This window comes from Gossypium hirsutum, chromosome A05, assembly GCF_007990345.1.
Source record: "Gossypium hirsutum isolate 1008001.06 chromosome A05, Gossypium_hirsutum_v2.1, whole genome shotgun sequence".
Lineage (NCBI taxonomy): Eukaryota > Viridiplantae > Streptophyta > Magnoliopsida > Malvales > Malvaceae > Gossypium > Gossypium hirsutum.
This window is the reverse complement of record NC_053428.1, coordinates 48,289,142-48,313,170: the sequence shown is the minus strand read 5'-3', so window position 1 is coordinate 48,313,170 and position 24,029 is coordinate 48,289,142. Positions and strand designations below refer to the sequence as shown.

The following is a 24,029-nucleotide window of genomic DNA, read 5'->3' as shown; positions in this document are numbered from 1 at the left end:
CATGTGGTACCAATGAGGGTACATTGGTTGGTTGATGGAAATAGGTTGTGTATATGTGATTTTGACATGTTTTGGTCTTGTTTATGTAAGCATTGAATAGGTTTATAGGTTGGTTAATGGTATGGTTGTTGCACAAGAAAATATATTTGGTAAACTTGATTTTTAAGGTACATTTTGGTACACACGACTTGAGACACGGACTGTCCCATGGCCGTGTGTCACACACAGTCTATTCACACTGCCGTGTGTCTTTTAAGTTTTAGGTGCAGGTTTCACAGATTCTAGCACATGACTAACGACACGGCCGTGTGTCCCAAAATAGTGAGTTACAAGGTTTGGGAACGCAAGCGTGTGGATTTTCCACATGGGCATGTGTGTTAGACACACAACCATATTTTGGCCACACGGGCTAGCCTGAGTCACACGGCCGTGTGACCATTTTTTCCAAAATTTTCAACTTTTTCCTAACTTTTCCAATTTGTTTCAGATTGATCCCAAAATGTTTCCAAATAATGGTTAGGGCCTAGTAAGCTCGGTTTAGGGCATGTAAAAGCATGTTTGACCTAAATTGAATGTGAATTGTTATTAATATTTACATAGAAATATAAATTGTATGTAAGGTTAACTATTGGTAAATTCTTCGTAATACTCAGTAATCCAAATCCGGTGTTGTGAGTCAAGGGTTTTACATTCCAAGCATCTTATATCATCCTATTCTAAGCATGTATTAGTTCAATTGCATTTTTTAAGAATGTCCCCTAAACTTTTGTATTTTTTTTCAATTTAGTCTCCTAAAATGAAATAGTCATATCTTTCAAATTTGAGCTTCGTTGTACAATCCAATTTCAATTTCATCCTCTACAAACCCTCTACTATTTATTTTTTTATCAAAATCAAACCCTCAACTATCTATTTTTATCAAAATCTCATAACGGGTTTACAAATAAATCTCTTTAGTCCTTATATGGAAATACTAACAATTTTTACCTCACAAATTAGTCCTTTTTTCATATCTAAACTTAAAATCTATCTATTTAACACCAAAAGCTTCAAGAATTATCAATTATAATTTTCTAAAACTGCAATATTTTCAAAAATTAACACACGGGTTAACTAAATTAAGCTTTCGAAATTTCAAAAAATATAAAAATTATAAGAAAATTATTAAATTACACTAACCGATTAAAAGCATGAAGTTTTGGAACCCTAAGCTAAAATCTCTCAAATAGGAAAGTGGTTTCAGTTTTTCTTTTGGGGGAAAAGGACAAGAAAATGTTTTCTCTCCCTTCCCACTTATGTTTTATCATATATAATATAAAATTTAAATATTATAAAACTTTATGATTAGACATAAAGCTTTCCACCACCGTCCACCATAATTTTATTGTGGTATAATTACCACTTTGGCCTCTAGTTTAAGTTTCCAATAAAGAATCTATAGTAATTTTAACTTTGATCACTTTTGCAAGTTAGTCCTTGTACCTTAGTTAACCAGTAATTTGATAAAATTACTCATCCAAAATTCAATTCACCTATAATATAACTCTGTAAATATTTAAAAAAGATATTTACAGATTCGGTTTAAGGGAACAAGGTCCCAAAATCGCATTTTTATACCACTGCCTTTAGGACCATTACATTTGTACCTTGAATAACTATCAATTAAACAAACTCACTAGACCTACTTTAATATAATTCAATAGCAGTCTCATAAATATTAAATAATAAAATTTATGAACACGATCTACTAAAATGACATTTCAAAACCGTAATTTTTGACACCATTGGAAACCATGTCATTACAATTCTCCCCCTTGAGAAATTTCGTCCCTAAAATTTACTTGGAAAGAAGTGGGGGTATTGGATTTCGTTTCCATATCAATTAATTAGTTCACTATCCTTTTTTTATTAGTTGTTAAACTCATCTAACTAAATCGCATAGTCTTTCGCATGCTATTGATATTCATATATAAGAATTTACATTTGAATTATCAAATCACAATTTCAATTAAGTTCATATTTCATTTAACCTATTCATATGTTATAATCTTATTAATCTCTCTCAGACTCGAGCCAGATACATAGATCAACCAACTTGTATCTCAATCTAGAATTGCAATGCATCATCGGATAAAACTAAAGCAATCATATTGACACATAAGTGCTTTATTGACTAAACTAAAGTAATTACTAAACTAAAGTAATTACTCTAACACAGTCAATGCATCATTGGATAATATGAAGGAGATATACTGGTACACGTAGTGCATCATTGGATAAACTAAGGGAAATTTACTGACACATGTAATGGATCACTGTATTAATCAAAGCAATTTTACTGGCACATACAGTTCATCATCAAATAAACTAAAGCATATGTACTGTAATAGCTCGTTTTTAGTGAAATCAAAACAGTAGTTTTGAGACCACAAATATGAAGTCGATATTTATTTTATTATTATTTTTAATGCTACAGTATGATTAAATGATTGTGTGAAAGTTTCATTAAGAAATTTTATCATTTGAATGCTTAATTCGGTAAAAAGGACTAAATCACGTAAAATGTAAAATACATATTCTATTAGTTAAAAGTGTTTATTAGCTATGAAATTAAATATTTTATGGGTTTATGTTGCAATTATCCCATTATAATAATAAGTGGACTTTCATGGACATGGTTTATGTGTTTTAATGGTTTTATATTAAGGTTAATTTGGTAATTAGTATATATAAGTTAATTAAACAAAACAAATAAAATTTTTATGCTATCATCTTCATCACTTGCTAAAATTTGAAAGTAGGGAGAAGCCATTTTAGGGTTTGAAGCATTCGACACTTGTAAGCAAAATTGTAAGTCCATTTTTGCTCGGTTTTTTATGATTTCTATATTTTTGTGATTGTTGTATCTAGTACTAGCTAGCCCAAGGGCTATTTTGCAAAATTGTTAAAGATTTTGAAAGATTCAATTGAGGAATATGTATGAGTTTTGATGTTTTATGATAGATTATGAATATTTGATGTTTGTTAAACAAGTTTTGTTAAGTGATTTTTAGTGAAAATGCAAAATAAGGATTAAATTGAGAAATGTGTAAATTTAGTAGTTAAAATATGAAATAAATGAAATATATGGGCTTATAGGGGCATAATAGTAATTCGGCTAGCATGGGTATGTTTGGAATTTCATTAATTTGTGATTTTATGAAGTAAGGACTAAATTGTGAAAAATGTGAAAATTTAGGCGCAAATGTATAAAATATCCCTAATGTATATTTTGGATTGAATTGAATTAATAGTTGATTAAATGAGTTAATTTTGAATATATTTAGATCAAGAAAAACAGAATTCGGATCAGGACTAGGGAAAACAAAAGTTATTGACTAAACGGCTTATTTCACCGTTTTAACATTCGAGGTAAGTTTGTCTGTAACAAGCATTGTTATAAATATGTTTTAAATGCTTTGATATTGCATAAATTGTGTATACAAGACTACAATCATATTTGTTGACAATTCGGCTAAGTAAGGCACTTAGTGTGCGATTCAAGATAGCTTCGGCTATTTATGGCACTTAGTGTGCGGTTCAAGATAGCTTCAGCTATATATGGAACTTAGTGTGTGATTCAAGATAGCTTCGGCTATGATGGAACTTAGTGTGCATTTCAAAATAGTTTTGGCTATTATGACACCTAGCGTGCGATTCAGGATAGCTTTGGCTATGTATGGCACTTCGTGTGCAAGGTTAAAATAGCTTCGGCTATTTTTTGGCACTTAGTGTGCGATAATTCGAGTATTCGATATTTTCCATTTGGATATGAGTTTGTTACGGATTGGTAGAAGTATGTACGAAATAATATTCGAATATTGAAATAATCGAGTTGATGAATTCTTTGGTAAGTTATGTGAATGATGTATTGATAGCTTTGAGGCTTAATTGAATTGTTGTTCATTGATTTCAAATATTTGATTGGTAAACAATTAATGAGATTTGCTTATCATTTTTCATATGAACTTATTCAGCTGTTTAGCTTGCAATGTTTTTTTTATGATGTTTTATAGTGATTCAAAGCTAACTCGGATTCGTGGATCCTCGGAGGCTCTGTCACACTATCTACTATTACTTTGGTACTTTTGAAACTATATTTTGAGTATATGGCATGTATAGGGACTTTGAGTCAATTTTGGATAAATGATGTAGCTATTTGAGTTGGCTTATAAATACCTATTTTTAGTTTGTATTTAGCCAAAGAAGTTAGCATATTTTTGTTGTGTTTATAATTGTGAAAATGCTTATATTATGAACTGATAATTGTGATGTTTGTTGATGATAGGCATTATGGAAGTTAAATTGATGATTTATGGATGTTGGTATGCTAGTGGAAGTAGGCCAAATAATGCATATTTGTAAATGGTCATTTTGTTGATTTGAGAAAATAAGAATTGGTATGAATTTGAGATAGCATATTGTGGTATGCATGTGTCTTGAATTGGTTAGTATTGAAATGCTAGGATTTAGTTTTGATTTGGTTATTTTGGTTTGCATATTATGTTTTATTTTGGTGCCATATGATTAAGTGAAGGTTTTTACCAATTGGGGTGGCTAAATGGCTTGGTAAATAGCCTATTTTTGTCCAAACGGGCAGAGTCATGGGTGTGTGTCTTAGCCGTGTGTGACACACGGTTGTATTACATAACCGTGTGTCCCTTGCTGTTGAAATTGAAATCAAGTCAGTATGCTCCATACAGCCCCACACACAGGCATGTGACTTGACCATGTGGCATAAGTTAGTATACCCTATAGGATTGACACAGCCTAGCACATGGCCTGGCACACGGGCATTTGTGGCCATTTTTAGGGCACACGGGCTAGCCATACGGGCGTGTGTTTTGGCCGTGTGACCCAAGTCATAGAGTTACATGGGGCAGGACATGGGCTGGGACACAACCATGTGCTCCCATTTCAAATGTCCACATGGCATTGTGACACGGGTGTGTCTAGTGGCCGTGTGAGACACATGGCCTGGTCACATGGGCATGTGTCCCCTATTTTGAGAAAAATTTTCCAAGTTCGTGAAAGTTTTTTAAGTTTTCAGTTTAGTCCCGAAGCACTCTCAAAGTATGTTTACGGCCTCGTAGGCTCGTATTAGGGACAAATTGATTGAGTTTGAATGATGAATGTATGAAATGATGTTATGTATGCTAAATGGTTGTTTAATTGTTTCGTAAGTTCGGTAATGCTCTGTAACCCTATTCAGGTGTTGAATACGGCTAAGGGGTGTTACATGTACTGGCACACAAAGTACATCATCAGATAAACTAAAGCATCTATACTCTCACACATAGTGCATCATCAAATAAACTGAAGCATCTATACTCGCACACATAGTATATCATCGGATAATCTGAAGTATTTATACTGACACACATAGTACATTATGGGATAAATTGAAGCAACTATACTGGCACACATAGTGCATCGTTGGATAAAATGAAGCATATACAATGGCACACACAGTGCAACATCGGATAAAATGAAGCATTTATATTAGCATACACAGTTCTTCATCGATAAACCGAAGTATAACTTATAACAAATTTCCAATTTTGTTCTAAGTTTTATTCACATTCTTTCAATTTTCAATCTCTATTCATCATTCCAATACCGTCTATAACACACTATTCTTTTCTTTTTCTTTTTCTTTTAAACTCAATTTTAACACCAAGTACCACATATTAATTAAATTGTGCTACTTTTTATTTTTGTAATACCCCAAACCCAACCTAGACGTTATGACCAAATATAAAGGAATTACATTAGTTTGATTAAAACCCTAAAATTTTAAATCCAGATTTAGAACTCGTGTGCTTAGAAAATATTGTTTTTGGCAAAACACTTACAAGTTCTTTAGAAAATCTCGCTTAGAATTTATTTATTTTTTAGAAAAAAGTTTAATTTGATACTTAGACTTTCAACAAAAATTCTAGAGTAGCAAAAATGAAAAATTGTGAATTAGATTTGAGAAAATGTATTTTTATTATTTGTGCGTACTCTGAAATTTTCGTTGTTAACTTACTTATAGCTTATTTCAAAATTTGTAGCGGAAAAATTGACATTTGTTTAATTTTAAAAACCAATCCTTCCTTCAACTTAACAGAAAACATGTAGAAAACTTAAAACAAATAACAAAACAGAAAACCAAAAAAAAAAAACTTAGTCCAAAACCAAAAAGTTTAGAAAACTTAACTGAAAATAATCAAACAATTTTAAGCGAGAAATCAATCTGAGTTCCCGTGCCCCATTCGGTCCTAAATTTACTAATTACCTAAGTGGAAAACAAACAAAGAGAAAGCTTACGAGCTCAGTGTGTAACACATCCCAAGAAACAAATTAGGTACACATAATCAAACATTTACGTTTTTAGATACAGATTCAAACATATTCTAATATACAGAATCATATGTATTTTCATAATCAGATACAGATGCATATTTAGATTCAGATACAAATGCAGTCATACATCCTTCCCCCATTCGCTATACACTAACTTCGTCCATCCAATCACACCAATTAGGGCTACAAGAGTCCATCCATACAATCACATCGGGTTGTGGTGGTATGCCACTTATAAAGGTGTAGTTGAGCTGCCAGACAGATATTGCAATTTTACCGCAAAAGTTGCAGTAATACTGTTAGAATACACTTCCTCCATCACAAATCAAACTCTCCCCGATGCACATTCATAAATAAACTAACACATGCATTCCATAAACAGATGTCACGCATGCTTTTCATAAGTACTTATGCTTTCAAAGTTATCATAACAGAGAGCGTACAAGTAATTTTCAAATACCTTGCCTATATCACTTATAGACACATATCAATAGATGTCACATTTAAAGTCTTATTTAAGCCAAATGGACCCCATGGGAGGTCTTATTACAAATTTTAGAATCAAATGGGCCAAGGTAGAAATTTTAAAAAAAATGGGCCTACACGGCCCAACTAGCCATCCCATGTGGTCCATACATCTTGACACATGGCCTGACTCACTCGTGTGACACACACAGGCTGCCATATAACTATGTGATCCACATGGTCATGTGACGTCGACAGAATGCTTTTTAGCTTTGCGCCATTTGCTATTTTTCAGATTTTTTGTTACACACCTGGTCATTTCTCGGTGTGAACGCAATTGTCACTTCAAGCTCCTACCCGATACCAGTAGCAAAAATAATTCCCTTGCTTACATAGGGACTCGAATACAGGACCTTTAGCAAGCTAACACTCCACTTAACCATCAGACCAGCAGGCCCATTCTAATATCAAACAGTAACAAATAAAATTAAGCCCACTGAACAAGTATAAGGCTTAAGTAAGAAAAATACCAAAAATTACCAAAGGTAAGGCTTGAACTTGGGACCTCACACACATACCCAAACACTTAACCACTGAAGAAAATACACATTTGTGTCACATTTTCACCAAAACAGAAATAAGAATTTTTGGGGTGCTACATTTTATTAAGTAAATATACCTTAATTTTCGCAGCTTTAGTAGTCATAGGAGATCCATCTTTCTTTTTATGTGTAATGTCAAACAGCTGAAGGTGTCTAACTGTTTGACCAGACGACAGTTTCTAGAATATAGTAGGAAAAATATTATTTAGTAGAAAGTAACTAATAATTGACACCATTAATAAATTTAAAATACCTCGTCGTCAGCTACACAAGAAAAAATTTTTCGACCCAGCTGTGTGCGTGATTTTTTGTTTTTGCCTACTTGTAGTTCCAACTCGCTCACGATACTACATTATGAAATTATTATTATGTATATAGTAATACTATAAACTGAAATAATTATAAGAGTTTGGAAGTACGTAACACCTCTCATTTCTTTGAATTCTAAAAGCAAACTGCATCTTCCAACTGGTACCTCAGCATTCCCGATGGGACATTTCGTAATTTCTCTTCGAGGCTTATATTTTTCTTAAAATATTCCTTCTTTAAAGTACTTTTATGGTCTCTCCATTTCTTTCCTAATTTTATCTTCACATAATTATCTGAGACCTCTAAAGAAAATCTCTCCTGCAAATAACACAAGTTTAGAAAGTAAATATAAATGAAACTTAAACCAAAGTATTATAAATTACATTCACGTTATTACCTTAGTATTATCGAGAGCTTGATTTTTATTACTATTAGGCATATGATACCATGACTCGTAGTTGGTGGGCAATAGATTGGCATTTCATGCTATAATGCCCAAGTATCCTGCTAAAAGTTGAGCTTCTGATCCAATAGGCTGACCATGACTATTTCTAGATACTTTGACATGCTCCACAGAATTTAGATCGTATAAATCCTTTAATAGTGTATGCCCTTGAGTTTTGCGCCTCCCACCACTTTTAGGTAAAAAAATGCTACATGATAATATAAGAATTTGAAACAAAAATCAATAATAAAAGTCAACATGCATGTAAATTAAAGTTAACATTAGTTTGAATTTCTACAGGTTCGTCAACTGTATTTGGAACATTCGAAGATCCAATAGCAATCTTTTGATCACTTTTGTTTCATTTGAATTTGGAGGATAATGAATTATAATTTGTGTAACACCCTAAACCTGACTTAGAAGTTTATATCGAACCCCAGGTATTACATTGATCACCGAAGTGATCGTAAAATTCTTTTACAACACAAGTTATCTTAAATTTCATTACAAACTTATCCATCTTTTTACGAACCAAAAACATTTATCCATTTAGTCTTTAATTAGAAAAATTGAAGCTAGGTTTAATTTATGAACAAAATAGGGTTCGCGATATAAATCCAAAAACAGAACTTGTACCACAGTGTTTACAAAACCATACAGTTCAAAAACCGAATAAAATAGAAACTAAAAATACAAACTGATAGTTTACTTTTCACTGAGATTGTCTGAGACCTTCGCATACCGAATCCATGTCAAAATTCAAAAAGGTACGTGAAAGGGGAAACACTAAGGGGCTGAGCTACTTGAGCTCAGAGTGAGTTCAAATTGAGACTAAAAATAGAATCACAAAGTTCAATTCAATAGCGCAACAAATTTACATGAAACAACCCGTTTTTAGTCAAATCAGAATAGTGGTTTCAGAACAACAAATCTGAGGTCAAAATATTTATTTTATTATTATTTTAATATTTACAGCATGATAATGTGATTGTGTGAAAATTTCATGAAGAAATTTCATCTTTTAAATGGTTAATTTAGTAAAAAGGACTAAATCGCGTAAAGTGTAAAATTTGTGTTATATTAGCTAAAAGTGTCAAATAGCTTTAGAACCTTGAAGTTAAGGTCCTTAAGTGTTAATTAGGCCATTATTATGATAGTGTATGATAATGGCATGGAATAATTGAAAATTTGAATTAATAATAAGGTTAATTATGTCATTTAGTAATTAAGGTTAATTATAATAAAACAAAGATTAAAATCATCATCTTCAAAGTTTCTTCGACATAAATTTTAAGTCATTGTTAGGTTTCATTAAGCCATTCCTTTCCTAGCTCATTAAGATATGATTTTTGTCCTGTTTTTAATGATTTCTATGTTTTTGATATCGTTGCAGCTAGTACTAGCTAGCCCAAGGACTAATTTGAAAAACTATTAAAAATTTTGAATGTTTCCATTGATGAATATATATGAGTTTTTGATAATTGATGATAGATTTTGAATGGTTTTGATAGTTAAACAAGTTTTGTTAAATGATTTTTAGTGAAAATGAAAAATAGGGATTAAATTGAGAAATACGTAAATTTTGTGGCAGAAATGTGAAACAAATGAGAAATATGGGCTAATATGATTACTAGAGAAATTTTGCTAGCCTGGGTTTGTATTAAATTGCATGAATTTGCAATTTTATGTGATAAGGACTAAAATGTGAAAAAGGTGAAAGTTTAAAGGTAAAAGTATAAATGTGCCTTAAAGAGTGTTTTGGACTATATTGAATGAATAGATGATTAAATAAGTTAATTTTGAATATATTTAGATCAAGAAAAGTGAAATACGGACTTGGATCGGGGAAAAGATAAAGTTATCGACTAATCGACTCGATTTGCTATTTTATCATCTGAGGTAAGTTCGTATGTGATAAGCATTGTTACAATTATGCTTTAAATTTTTTGATATTACATAAATTGTGTTTATGAACTTATAGTCATGTTTAACGACAATTCAAATATATATATGGCACTTAGTGTGCGATTCAAGAAAGCTTTGGCTATATATGACACTTATTGTGCGATCCGGAATAGATTCAGATATATATGGCACTTAGTGTGTTAGACCAAGATAGCTTTAGCTATGTAAGGCAGCTTCAGCTATGTAAGGCACTAAGTGTGCAAAATTATAATGGCTTCGGCTATGTATTAGCACTTAATGTGCGAGATATTGAATATTCAACAGTGCTCTGAAATGGTATGAGTTACTTATGAATTTGTACAGGTATGTATATGTAAAGTATGAGATGCAAGTAGAAGAAGTTATGAATTTGCATATAAGCTTATGATTAAGCATATGGAAGGTTTGTTATTTTCATGAATTATATGTTATATAGTTCAAATTGATGATTTGTTGAGTATATTTTATACGAACTTACTAAGCTTTATAGCTTACTTTGTTTATTTTCTATGTTTTATAGTCTTTTAAAGCTAGCTCGGATTTGGGTATCAGCAGAGACTTCATCGCACTATCGAACATCTATTTTGGTACTCATGAAGTTATTTATATATGGTATATGTCATGTATAGGCTTGAGTCATTTTTAGTATATTTGATGAACATGTATCTATAGGCCATTTGAGTTGGCTTTTCATAATGAATTTGTTAATGTATTAGGTTGTGTAAATAGCTTTGTTTTGAGTTAGGTAATTGACCTATATTGAGTGAATGAAGTTGAATTGATAATGCATGTTGGAATGGTTTAACCATATGAATTATATATGTGAATTATGTCTAGTAAAACAAGTTGAGTTGATAAGTACTTGAATAGGTAAATGACATTGAATTGAGTATTGAAATGGTTGAAATGGGTATAGTATAACTGTGTATTGATTGATGACTTTTGGCTGCATATTTATGTCTTCAAATGGTACCAATTGGGCTTGTATAGGTATGTGCAAATGGGCGGCAAAATGGCTTGGTAAATGGTCTATTTTTGTCCACATGTGGAGAGACACGGGCATGTGTCCCAACTGTGTGTGACACACAGTCATGTTGCATGGTCATGTGTCCTCTGATGTTGAAATTAAAATGAAGTCAGTATGCTCCACACGGTCTCACACACGAGCGTGTGAACGACCGTGTGGTACAAGTCAATATACCCCTTAATTTGCATACAGCCTAGCACACGGGCGTGTGATTTGGCCATGTTACATAAGTCAATATAACCTATAGGTTTGGCACGGCCTAGTACACGTCCTGGCACACAGGCGTGTGTGGCCACTTCATAGGGCACACGGCTAGACACGGGCATGTGACCCAAGTCAGTATGTACCCCATGTTTTCACATGGCTTGTGACACAAGCGTGTCTGGTGGTCCTGTGAGACACACGGCCTTCCCACACGGGCATGTGTCATCTATTTTGAGAAAAATTTTCAAAGTTTCGTGAATGTTTCTTGATTATTGATTTAATCCTGAACCATTTCCAAAGCATGGTTTGGGCATCATAGGCTTGTATTAGGGACAAATTGATTGAGTTTGAATGATGAATGTATGAAATGATGTTATGTATGCTAAATGGTTGTTTAATTGTTTTGTAAGTTTGGTAATGCTCTGTAACCTTATTCCGACGTTGAATATGGGTGAGGAGTGTTGCATTTATTGGTATCAGAGGTATGGTTTAGATGATTCCAGGACTAACGTAGCGTGTGTGAGAGTCTAGGTATACATGCCATATATTACTTGATAGTGTGATGACTCTTGACGTTTTAAACTGTGTTTTCATATAGTAATGGATCCCAATTGAGCTATAGTCGATGAGGTTGAGAGCAATGCGCCTACCCCCACACAGGGGATAGCGCCATCTGATTCTAGACTTGTGACGGGTAGCTAGAAAGGAGAGGCTAAAGAAGCCTTCTTCCAAATGATGAACGAATGGTTCATTCAATATATTTGAACAGACCCAGCTGCTCAACAACCTCCACCCCTCTTAATTCCCAATCGATTCCAGTAGCTCCTCAAAGAGTCGAGCTTTTAAGTTTGAATAAGCATCCAGTTGACAAGATCCACAAACACGGAGCTGAAGAGTTTAGAGGTAATGTTGATGATGATCCTTAGAGAGTTAAGTTTTGGCTTGAAAATACGACCAGAGTGTTTGATGAACTTTCTAACACGGCATATCAATGGTGGAATACCTTAGTGTCTATAGTACCGAGAGAACGAGTGACTTGGGAATTCATTCAGACGGAGTTCCGAAAGAAATATATAAGTTAGCGGTTCTTTGATCAAGAGTATAAAGAGTTTTTAGAGTTGAAATAGGGTTGAATGACCATTACAGAGTATGAAAGAGAATTTGTATGGTTGAGCAAGTATGCTTGGGAATATGTTTCCACTGAAGAAATCATGTGGAAGCGATTTGTAGATGGGATCAGGCCTTCTTTTTGCACCCACAAAATTTTAATGGAAGATGAATATAAGTCATGCGTGCAAGCCCAAAGACGACTAAGCCCCAACATAAAGGAAGTTGTTAAAGCTGATGTAATTAAACTCCTAAATGCTGGAATTATTTATCTTATTTTTGACAGTTTTTGGGTAAGTCTAGTACAGGTTGTTGCTAAGAAAGGAGGCTTGACTGTTGTAGCCAATGTGAATAATGAATTAATCCCAACAAGGACAGTCACAGGTTGGAGAGTTTGCATTGATTATAGGAAGCTAAATGATGCCACAAGAAAAGATCACTTCCCCCTGCCATTCATTGACCAATTGTTGGAAAGATTGTCAGGGCACATGTACTACTGCTTTTTAGACGGACTCTCTGGCTATTTTCAAATCCCAATAGCTCCTAAAGATCACGAAAAGAGTCATTTACATGTCCATATGGTATGTTTTCTTATCGTATAATGCCTTTTGGATTATGTAATGCTCCTGCTACTTTTCAGCACTGCATGATGGCCATTTTTGACGAACTCGTAGAAGATGCCATGGAGGTATTTATGGATGATTTCTCAGTTTTCGGTAACTCTTTCCATCTTTTCCTTAAAAATTTAAAACGAGTGTTAATAAGATGTGAGGAAACAAACCTTGTGCTTAACTGGGAAAAAATATCACTTTATGGTTTAGGAAGGTATTGTGTTAGGTCATAAAATTTCTGGTAAAGGGATTGAGGTTGATAAATCTAAAATTGAAACCATTGAAAAACTACCTCCCCCTAATTCGATTAAGGTTATTAGAAGCTTTTTAGGACATGCTAGGTTCTATAGAAGATTTATTAAAGACTTTTCTAAAATAACTAAGCCTTTGACTAAATTACTAGAAAAATATGTGCCTTTTAATTTCAATCAAGAATGTTCAAAAGCATTTAATACTTTAAAGGATAAACTGGCTAAAGCTCCAATTTATTTGCACCTGATTGGAATTCACCTTTTGAACTAATGTGCGATGCGAGTGATTTTGCAGTAGGTGCAGTTTTGGGACAGCGAAGAGATAAACATTTTCCACCTATCTATTATGCTAGCAAAACTTTGACAGCCGCACAAGAAAACTACACCACCACAGAGAAGGAGCTGCTAGCTGTAGTTTTTGCATTTGATAAATTTAGGTCATATCTAATATTGTGTAAAGTTTTTGTTTACACTAACCATTCTGCTCTTCGCTACCTTTTGACTAAAACTGATGCAAAACCTCAACTCATTCGATGGATTCTATTATTGCAGAAATTTGACTTGGAGATTAGGAGCTGAAAATCTCACGGCCGACCATCTCTCCAGGCTTGAAAATTCAAGTACCAAGAGCTAGATGATGTTGACATAAATGATTCATTTCTTGAAGAATAATTTTTTGCTATATCTGATTCTGAGGTACCTTGGTTTGCAGACATTGCAAATTTTTTAGCCGCTAATATTATCCTAAAAGGGTTGACACATCAACAAAAGAAGTGATTCTTTACTGATGTGAAATACTACTTTTGGGATGACCCTTTTCTTTTCTGTATATGTACAGATCAAGTCATTGGGAGATGCGTTACAAGGACAGAAGCATTGAAGATCTTGGAACATTGCCACTCAGGATCGATGGAGGACATTATAGTGGAAATAAGACTGCATATAAAATCCTCGAATCAGGTTTTTATTGGCCCACTCTATTCAAAGACGCCAATATGTATGTTTCTTCTTGTGACAAATGCCAACGGACAGGTAATATCTCCAAACATGATGAAATACCTCAAACATATATGCTTTCATGTGAAATATTTGACTTTTGGGGTATCGACTTCATGGGTCCATTCCTTAGTTCATTTGGGAATAAGTACATCTTAGTAGCTGTTGATTACATGTCCAAATGGGTTGACGCCCAAGCTTTACCTACTAATGATGCTAGAGTAGTAGTACGATTCCTTAAGAAACTTTTCTCTCAATTTGGAACACCTAGAGCAATTATCAGTGGTAGGGGTACTCATTTTTGTAATGCCCAATTTGACAAGACCCTTAAGAAATACGGTGTTCACCACAGAACAGCCACCCCTTACCACCCTCAAACTAGTGGCCAAGTCGAAGTAGCAAACTGAGAGCTTAAACGTATCCTAGAAAAGACAGTAGAGTTAAACAGGAAGGATTGGGCAATGAAAGTAGATGATGCTTTTGGGCTTATAGAACTGCTTTTAAGACTCCCATAGGAACATCACCTTATAGACTTGTTTATGGAAAAAGTTGTCATCTACCATTTGAGTTAGAACACAAGGCATTCTGGGCTATAAAATTTCTAAACTTCGATCCCAAACTTATAGGTGAAAATAGGTTGATGTAGTTGAACGAGTTAGATGAGTGGCAGACCAATGCATATGAGAATTCACGCATACAAGGAAGCAACGAAGCACCGCCACGACGCTCATTTAAACAATGCAAGCAATTTGAAGTAGGAGATCTCGTCCTATTGTATTACTCGAGGCTCAAATTGTTCCCGGGGAAGCTTAAATCATGATAGTCAGATCCTTTCGTAGTCCAAAATGTCTTTCCATATGGCACAATAGAGGTAAGTCATCCATCACAAGGCACTTTCAAAGTAAATAGACATCACCTAAAATTTTACAACGGTGAGAATTTCAAAGACGATAGAGAGGAGCTACGACTCCACGAACTCCCCTAAATATACCCACAAGGTAAAGTTGAACTTAGACTCTAAATAAGAAGTTCTTGGGAGGCAACCCAAGAACTAACCTCACTAAATAGGATTTAATTTTTCTTTAACTATTCATAGATTAACTGCAGGAAATGTTGGCATTTGATAAGGGAAAACACGGCCTAACCCACGGGCATGCCTTAGGCCGTGCTTATACCACGGGCAGAGACACCACCGTGCGATATGGCCATGTGAAAGCAGAGCAAAATGTTTCCTAAAACAAGATTCAATACATTGCCACGGCCGTGTGACATGGCCGTGGGCAATCTTACCAATCAACATCGGCGTACAACACGCCCGTGTTTATAAACTATGGTCGAAACTGAAAAATTAGCACAGGCGTGAGAGAAGCGAAAGAATTAACACAGGAAGTCAGCACGCCCATGCCCACCTCCCGTGGATAAAATTGAGAAATTAACACGGGCGTGCAACACGCCTGTGACCTCCACTCGTGGTTGAAACTGTCAAAATGTGACGGCCATGTGCACCAACACACCCTGAGGAACACGGGTGTGCGTGTTTTACTATTATTTTTATTTTTATCTTTGTTTCTATTTTATTCCATTGTCTCTTATTTACTTTTGAAGACCTTTGTCTTATATTCTACATACCTTTATGGTTATCATCGAATTGTTCCCTTAATTCTCCTTTTCAGTAGTGTCCTCTCATTTATCCCTTAGAATCATGCCTTCCTTTCAGCTTTTTCTTCAATTCTCGCTCTCGCTAATCCAAGGATATCATCTACTATTTTAGGGCAGTTTAACTTCTCTCTCTCTTTTGATATTATCTTTATATTACTATTATACATCTTTGTACATTGAGGACAATGTACATCTTAAGTGTGGGGGGTCATTTATATCATTATAAAAAAAAATCCCTAAATTTTGTCTTGTTATCATATGATCTTCTCATATCATTATGAGAATGAATTTTGATTAATTTATGATTTTTATTGATATGTCTTGATTTAAAACATAGGCATTTATGCATTGACTGTTTAAACTTTAAAGGAATTAAGGAATCAAGCACGAAAATTTGTTTCTTGAGAATTAAAAATTTTTAGGTTGTCTCCACAAGTTTAGGTATTACCTTGAGTTGAAATTCACAGGTTAAAAATCAAAAAGCCATAATTTTTGTGAGATCTTGAGCCTTTAGAGCATATATTATTTCTTTCATGCCCACTTTTATTGTTGCTTTGAGTGTGTCAAAATCGAATCGTTATTCTAGAACTTGCTTGATTATGCGTGTCAAGACGACACCATTGGTTTGATATGTCGAGATGATAAAGGCACTTAGGTTTAACCCACTCACTCCATAAAAGCCTACCTTCATAATTAACCTTAGTAAACCCCCTTGAGCCTAATAAGCCATCCATTGATTTACCCTTAATATTAACCCATAACCCATTATTGTTGAAATCCCCTAAATTAATTTGATCCCTATTTTGTCGATATTTGATTTGAATAAATTGCTTAGCTATTTTTATTTTTGATAGTTAGCCTATGTTATTTGAGTTGTTCCTAAAAAAAATTATACATACATATATATTAGTAGTAATTCTTTGTTTTTGACCTTAAGTGTTTAATTCCATATTCTAAGAAGAAGCTCATAGTATTCAATTGACGATTAATTATTTTTCTAGTTAGGTAAATTTTTTTCAATTCAATCTCGATTCTAACCTCGATTTTCAGCTTGTGACCACACCCCTAACCAAAGCCATGTTACAACCCTCTAAAGACCTTTTAATTGATGTTTCATCTCAATTTATAGTGGTGGAGATTTGATTTTCATGCAAGCCTATGGTAATAACTTTTCATATTGACTATTGAGTGCTGAACTTGTTGTCCTTAAGCACCTCGAGTGATTTGAGTGAATCCTTAGTGAGGATGTGAAACTCTGTGATATTTTGAATCAAAGGTAATCACTTAGATGAGGGGAGACACCTATGTTTTCATGATAAAATGCTCAACTTGGAATGTTTGAAACTTTGATGTTCTTTTAGTTGAATTCTCAATGTATGATTACTTATGGTTTATTTTGAGATATTGTTGATAGGAATTATAAGTTAAGAAAAATGAATTCTTAATTATGAGTTAAGGATTTTGCTTGAGTACAAGCAAACGCTTAAGTGTTGGGGTATTTGATAAACCGCAATTTATACATATTTTTATCCCATGCTTAGCACATTTATGGATGATTTCTCCTTGAACACGGGTAGACCACACGCCCGTGTCTATTTAACAGCCTTTAATACGGATTGAAGAAATCGAACACGGGCCACTCTTGAGGGTTTAGAAGCATTCTAAAGCCTATATAACACCCTAGGAGGTACTAAAAAGAGACACAGGGAGTAGGAGGCGAGGAATTACTCGAAGAAAGCCGATTTATCCATCTCAGAAGCTGGATTCACCTTCAAGACTGAAGATCTCCCTTCAATTCCCTTCAAGAGTTCTTGGGTTTTCTTTATGTTTTGTTATCATTATTCTTTTGAGATGTTTTCTTTCATAAATATAAACTAAACCTCCTAAATAGCTAAGGGGAATGAAACCTAAGACGGTTCTTGTTATTATTATCTAAATTATATGATGAATATTTGACTTGTTCTTAATTATGAATTCTTAATTCTTGCTTTAATATTCCAGGATATTGATTCAAGTATTGATGTGCTTATTCAGAGGAGCAAAAGTCTCTGTATAAGAGTAGATCTAACATAATTAAGCGGAGTTGATTGCACGCTTAGAGATAGGGTGACATAATTTTGCCAGTTAGGGTGAAACCTAATAAGGGAATCTATAGATCGAGTTAATGGAACACTAGGGGTTTGAATTAGAAAGAGATTTCAATTAATCAACCTAGGGTTAGATGTTGTTAGTCTTGAGAGAGATAATAATATAACTTAGGGATTTCTACGGATCAAGTCAAGTGAATAAATCGTCTGATTCAGAGTCAAATAACAAGTTAAGTCTAGGTGTATTTTTTCCTTTAGGTATTGTCCAAATCATTCAGTTTTCCCCAAAGTTATTTCCCCAATTTTTTTCTGTGCATTCTTAGTTTAGTAATTAGTTTAGATAAAACAAACCCCTTTAGTTTTAGGCTAGATAATGAAAAGAAAGTTAATACTAGTACTTTTAGTTCCTTTGAGTTTGACATCCCGGTCTTGCCATAAGCTATACTACTGTTCGATAAGGTGCACTTGCCTTTGTCGTGATAATAGTTAGTTTTCAAGGACGTGCATTCATAAATTATAAAACTTATCACAATTCACATCACATCAACCATATTAATCTTCATCAAAGAAATCGCGGGATTCATATAGTCGTCCGAATGCTTTAGTGGGATATTCAAATAAAGATCGTGGGAAGCAGTACTCAAGTCCTAAAGCTCAAGCTACTTCGATGTCGAGTGTTGGTAGTGTGAGAAATAAGAAACTCGAGTGTCAATAGTGTGGACAACGACATTTTAGAGATTGCTGGATGAATAATAAAGCTTTTATCAAATGTGGTTCGTTAGATCACTTTATCTAAGATTGCCTTGAATTTAGCCGAGAAAGATAAATTTTAGAATGCAAGATCGAGCAGCACTGCTACTAGAAAGAGGCCACCTAAAAATACGAGAAATATGACCAGTGGAAAAGGAGCGACAAACGAACCTGCTATGATATCTGAGGCTAGAGCACCACCTAGAGCTTACTCTATTCGCGTCCGCGAAGATGCGTTGTCACCAGATGTTATCACTAGTAAATTTTCTCTCTATGACACTAATGTAGTTGCATTGATTGATCATGGACTGACTCATTCATATATTTGTGTAAACTTAGTGTCTCGTAAGAGTTTGCCTATTGAGCCTCCTGAGTTTATGATTAAAGTATCGAACCCCTTAGGCAAATATGTTCTAGTTGATAAAGTTTGCAAGAACTATCCTTTAATGACTCTGGGTTACTGTTTTCCAGCAAATCTGATGTTATTACTGTTTGATGAATTTAATGTAATTCTGGGTATGGATTGGTTAACGCTGTATGATGCTATTGTGAATTGTAGATGAAGACTATTGAATTGAAATGTCAGCATAGTGAAATCCGGTTGTGATATCGTCAATGATAGCTCAGAGATATGTGAGCAAAGATTACGAAGCTTATCTTGCTTATGTACTGGATATAAAAGTGTCTGAATCAAAGATTGAATCAGTGTCAGTAGTATGTAAATATCTAGATGTATTTCCAGAAGAGTTGCCTAGGTTACCACCGATCGGAGAAGTTGAGTTTGCAATTGAATTAGTATCAGGAACATCACCGATATCTATAGCTCCGTACAGAATGGCTCCAAAAGAAATGAAAGAATTGCAAGCTCAGTTGCAAGAGTTAACAGATAGAGATTTTGCACGACCTAGTTTTTCAACCTGGGGTACACCAGTGTTGTTTGTAAAGAAGAAGGGTCAATGAGATTGTGTATTTATTATCGCCAGCTCAATAAGGTTACAATAAAGAATAGGTATCCTTTAACGAGAATTGATGATTTATTCGATCAGTTGAACGGAGCAACAGTGTTTTCAAAGATCGATTTAAGATCTGGTTATTATCAGTTGCGAGTTAAAGATTCAGACGTGCTGAAAACTACATTCAGAACAAGGTACGGGCATTATGAATTTCTTGTTATGCCTTTTGATTAACTAATGCTCCTGCATTTTTTATGGATTTGATGAATCAGATCTTTAGACCATATTTAGACATATTTGTTGTTATATTTATTGACAACATTTTGATTTATTCCCGTGATGAGTCTGAGCATACTGAACATTTGAGAATTGTGCTACAAACATTGAGGGACAAGCAAATGCGAGTTTTGGCTACGAGAGGCTAAATTTTTGGGGCTTATTGTTTCTGCGGAAGGAATACGAGTTGATCCGAGCAAAATTTCAGCATTTGTTGATTGGAAACCACTAAGAAATGTATCCGAAGTCAGAATATTTCGGGGACTAGTTGGTTATTATCGTTGTTTTGTTAAAAGGATTCTCGATGATTGCTACACCAATGACTAGATTGCTTCAGAAAGATGTGAAATTGGAGTGGTCTGAGAAATGTCAGTAGAGTTTTCAACAGTTGACAGCATTGTTAACTGAGGCACCAGTTTTGGTTCAACCTGAGTCGGGGAAAGAGTTTGTAATTTTTAGCGACGCATCATTGAACGATTTGGTTGTGTTTTAACGCAAGAGGGTAAAGTGATAGCTTATGCCCTCTAGACAGTTGAAACCACACAAAAAAAATTATCCGACGCACGATTTAGAATTGGCCGCTATTGTTTTCACATTAAAAATTTGGCAAAATCATTTATATACAAAAAAGTGTCATATCTTTACCGATCACAAGAGCTTGAAGTATATAATGACTCAAAAATATTTGAATTTACATCAACGGAGATGGCATGAGCTGCTGAAAGACTATGAGTTAGTGATTGATTATCATCTAGGGAAAGCGAATGTAATCGCGTATGCTCTGAGTACAAAACCTTTATTTGCTTTGCGAGCGATGAATACGCAGTTAACTTTTTCTGCTGATGGTTTGATTTTAGCTGAATTAAAAGCTAAACAATTGTTTCTTCAGCAAATTTGTGAAGCTCAGAAGTATGATAATGCAACTTTTTCTGAGTACAAAAGAGTGTAATGCAAGTTGACTACTGATTTAGACTATCAAATCAGATTTGATGATTGTTTAATGTTCCAAAGTAGAATTTGTGTACCAAAGAATTTCAAGCTCATTAAGAAAATTTTAGAAAAAGCACACAGTTGTTGTTTTCCATACATCCCGGAAGTACAAAAATGTATAGTGATTTTAAACAATTGAATTGGTGGTCAGGCTTGAAACGAGACATTTCAGAGTTTGTGTTGAGATGCTTGGTTTGTCAACAATTAAAGCTGAACATCAAATGCCTTCAGGATTACTACAGCCTGTGATGATAGCAGAATGGAAATGGGATAGAGTTACGATGGATTTCGTATCGGGTTTGCCTCTATCTCCGAGAAAGAAAGATGCTATTTAGGTTGTTGTTGATCGACTGACGAAGTTGCACATTTTATTTCGGTACATACAGACTTTTCGCTTGATAGATTAGCTGAGTTGTACATCTTTGAAATTGATAAACCGTAATTTATACATATATTTATCCTATGCTTAGCACATTTATGGATGGTTTCTCCTTAAATTTGGTGAATTCGATGCTCCTAATTCTTTAATTTCATGTTTTATACTTAGGTGAGCATAGGAGAGTAAAAAGAGTGAGAAACGGGCCGAAAATGGAGAAAATGGACCCACATGGGAAATCAACACGGCCTGGACTTCCTCACACGGGTAAGCCACATGGCCGTGTCCATTTGGCAGGATCGAAGCATGACTTACGCAGGTAGACTGCACACCCGTGCCTATTTAATATCCTTGACCATGGGCTGGAGCAATCGCACACGGGCGTGTCCCTGTCGAGCCCAAGTATAGTCCTATTCGGAAAAGGCCACTTTCGAGGGCTCTTAGGCATTCTAAAGCCTGTTTAAACACCTGAGGAGGCACTTAGGAGGAGGACACAGAGTAGGAGGCAAGGGATTAGTCAAGAGAAGCCGATTGATCCATCTCAAAAGCCGGATTCATCGTCAAGATTGAAGATCTCCCTTCAATTTCCATTCAGGGATTTTGCATTTTCTTACGTTTTGTATTCATTATTCTTCTGAGATGTTTTATTTTATAATTATGAACTAAAACCCCTAAATACCTAATAGGAATGAAACCTAAGACGGATCTTGTTATTATTATCTGAATTGTATGATAAATATTTGACTTGTTCTTAATTATGTGTTCTTAATTCTTATTTTAATATTCCAGGATATTGATTCAAGTTAATGCGCTTATTTAGAGGAGAAAAATTCGTTGTCTAAGAGTAAATTTGTCATAATTAAGCGGAGTTGATTGCACGCCTAGAGATAGGGTGACAAGATTTTGCCGGATTAGGGTGCAACCTAATAAGGGGATCCATAGATCGAGTTAATGCAACACTAGGGTATTAATTAGAAAGAGATTTCAATTAATCAACCTAGGGTTAGACGTTATTAGTCTTGAGAGAGATAATAATATAACTTAGGGATTTCTATGGATCAAGTCAAATGAATAAATCGTCTGATTCAGAGTCGAATAACAAGTGAAGTCTAGGTGGATTTTTCCTTGGGTATTGTCGTAATCAATTGAGTTTTCCCAAAAGCTTTTCCCCAATTTCTCTCTGTGCACTCTTAGTTCAGTTAATTAGTTTAGATAACCAAATCCCTTAATTTTTTGTCTAGATAATAAAAAGAAAGTAATTACTAGTACTCTTGGTTCCTTTGGGTTTGACAATCCAGTTTTGCTAAAGCTAAACTACTGTTTGATAGGTAAACTTGCCTTTATCGTGATAATAGTTAGTTTTAAGAACGATTAATTATAAATTTTTAAAACCTGTCAGGAATATCACATATCAAGTTTTTGGCACCGTTGCCAGGGAGGTAAGATATTAAGAACACTCGATTTTTATTACTTTAGCCATTTTACCTTATTTGCAATTTAAATTTTTATTTTCTTTTCTAATTTTTTCTTTTATTCGCTCCTGGCAGGATTTTATAGTGTATGACTAAAAGAAACCGGTCGGGACCATTACTTTTTAATAGTGAGATCGATCGTACAATTCGCAGAAATCGAAGAGAAATAAGGTGAAGCTTAAGAAACACAGAGGAAGCTTAAGAAACACAGAGGAAGAGCAAGAGGATGATACTTCAACCACAACTGAGGCGATGGCTAAAAACTAGGAAAATTTGCTACCTCTTGCGATTGCCGCTGATCCAGTAAATCAGAATCCTGCTCCGCGTACTATTACGATTATGCTAAACCTTCTTTAACAGGAACTGAATCGAGCATAGTTAGGCCTGCAGTTGCTGCAAATAATTTTGAACTGAAACCTAACACCATTCAAATGATCCAACAGTTTGTTCAGTTTGATGGTTTGTAGGACGAGGACCCAAATGCTCATTTGCCGAATTTCTTAGAGTTTTGTGACACTTTTAAAATCAATGGTGTTTTTTATGATGCCATTCGCCTTTGGTTATTCCTTTTTTCATTGAGGAACAAACCTAAACAGTGGTTGAACTCGTTACCACGAGGGTCAATCACTACTTGAAAACAAATGACCGAAAATTTTTTATTAAAATATTTTCTACCGGCTAAAATAGCCAAATTACATAATGATATCTCCTCTTTTGTGCAGATGGATTTAGAAACACTTTATGATGCATGGGAGAGATACAATGACCTTTTGCGAAGGTGCCCTCACCATGGGTTACCACTCTGGTTACAGGTTCAAACGTTTCACAATAGCCTAAATTCTTCGACTAGACAGATGATTGACGTAGCTGCTGGAGGAACCATCAATAATAAGACACCTGAGGTTGCTTATGAATTTATAGAAGAGATGTCACTGAATAATTATCAGTGGCAAGTCATGAGGACAAAACTAACGAAAATAGCCGGCGTTTTTAACGTCGATTCGGTCACCATGCTCTATAATTAGGTAGAACTTTTGAATAGAAAAATTGACAGTTGTCTTGGTTCTTCACAGGTTCACCCAGTAATGTAGTGCGAAGCAAGTGGAGGTGGATCAAGC

At 34.5% G+C, this 24,029-nt stretch overlaps 1 non-coding gene across 1 annotated transcript; it reads right to left on the bottom strand.

Moving 5' to 3' along the window:
- Positions 1–23,601: 23,601 nt before the first annotated feature.
- LOC121229960 (small nucleolar RNA R71) lies at positions 23,602–23,707 on the bottom strand. The gene has a single exon (XR_005927911.1). It is a non-coding gene; the product is annotated as a small nucleolar RNA R71 (small nucleolar RNA).
- Positions 23,708–24,029: the final 322 nt, after the last annotated feature.